The sequence below is a fragment of the Bison bison genome, unplaced genomic scaffold (assembly GCF_000754665.1).
Source record: "Bison bison bison isolate TAMUID 2011002044 unplaced genomic scaffold, Bison_UMD1.0 scf7180017847736, whole genome shotgun sequence".
NCBI lineage: Eukaryota > Metazoa > Chordata > Mammalia > Artiodactyla > Bovidae > Bison > Bison bison.
This window is the reverse complement of record NW_011478309.1, coordinates 21967-23245: the sequence shown is the minus strand read 5'-3', so window position 1 is coordinate 23245 and position 1279 is coordinate 21967.

Sequence of the window (1279 nt, the reverse complement as noted above, 5' to 3'; positions counted from 1 at the left end):
TGAGGGAAGGGCTAAGCTTTAGCCTTGGGCTTGCTTCCTCTAGGTCCCTGGACATTTGTCTTCATGTGTTTGGTGCTCAGTCCCTACCTTCCTTCAGACTGGTTCCCAGCCCCTGCTTGGGCCATATTCCTCCAACTCTCTGTAAGCGGTTCCTGGCTTCTAGTCCTTAGCTGCTGTGGAAGAACTCCCCTACAATCTGGGTCTTGTTTCTCCTCTTCCTCCCACCGAAAAGCCTAGTGTCCTCCTGTCTGGGCGCCCCCAGGTTTCTCTTGCCTGATCCCTCACTGAGCTGTTGGGAGGCTGACAGCCTGGATTGCCTGTGGCCAGCATCCCTGAATGGGGTCAAACTGGAACCAGGCTGGACTTTTATGCTGAGGCCAAGACCCCTACCTGCTCCTCGCCACATTGAGACCGGGCCAGGCACAGAAAAGACATCCCAGCCATGCACACGCACTCCTACTCTCCCTTCTGAACCTCGGTCTCCTGACGGTTCACCTCCTGGGGTTGACGGGAGGGTCCAGGGACATCACTGAGTGTAAAGAGGTCTGGAGAAATCTTATCCAAATGGCAGGGATTATAAAGCCTCACTAACATTCTCCATCCCTCTTTGGGATAGTGAGGTCCAGAGGGCAGAAATAGTATAAGAGGCATGCAGGGGTCAGCAGAAACCTGCAGCAAAGTCTCATTCTGCAGATGTCAATGCCAAGGCAGGCTGAAAGTATTGCTCAAGGGTCCCAGAACCTGGCTTGCTCTATACGAGGACAAACAGAAAATGGGACAAAGGGTGTAAGGAGTGGCCAATGGGGATGAAGGGGAGAAGGAGGGGGCAGGGCCTGAAGAGGCTGTGGGTGGGGATGGGGCTGAAGCCAGGTCACATGCACCTGGGGGTCAGCTCACTGAAACACCTCCCCGGTTCTCTGAGCATAGCCCCTGCTCTGAGCCTACCTTGGTGGGGGGATTCATTCATCCTGTCAGCAAAGGTTTTTGGTACTGAGTGCCAGGACTATGGAAATGAGTCAGACACAGAGAGCTCCTGACCACGAGGACTCACCGGGATAGATCGCAGAGAGGAAAGGAGCTAGAGCTATCAAAAAATAATCTTTTCAGGAACTGGCACGTGAACAGGGCTTGTTAGAGAGTGGATGGAATGGACAGGGCTGGGAAGGACATTTCAGGTCAGAGATCCAGACACAAATGAATTAATAGAAGTATCTAGCTGGAACAGAGGGTGAGAGAAGGTTGTGCCTTAGAGCAAGGAAAACCCTTATGATGGCTCAGC